Genomic DNA, 224 nt, shown 5'->3' with positions numbered 1-224 from the left:
TATCTTCAATACCTGGTTATGATAAAAAAAAAGTGTTTTGATTTATTTTCCGAATTAACATGTGCGATGAAGAAAACACAAAGAAATCCATATCATCTTTTGAAAAATAATTAATTTAAAATTGAATAAAATTCATTTGTGAATACTTTTTCTTTTAAATAAAATGCATTATCTCAATGCATGCAGAACCATTTTATTTAATTCATACAACAAAAACAGTCAAA

The sequence above is a fragment of the Argiope bruennichi genome, chromosome 7 (genome assembly GCF_947563725.1).
Source record: "Argiope bruennichi chromosome 7, qqArgBrue1.1, whole genome shotgun sequence".
Classification (NCBI taxonomy): domain Eukaryota; kingdom Metazoa; phylum Arthropoda; class Arachnida; order Araneae; family Araneidae; genus Argiope; species Argiope bruennichi.
This window is presented reverse-complemented; position numbering follows the sequence as displayed.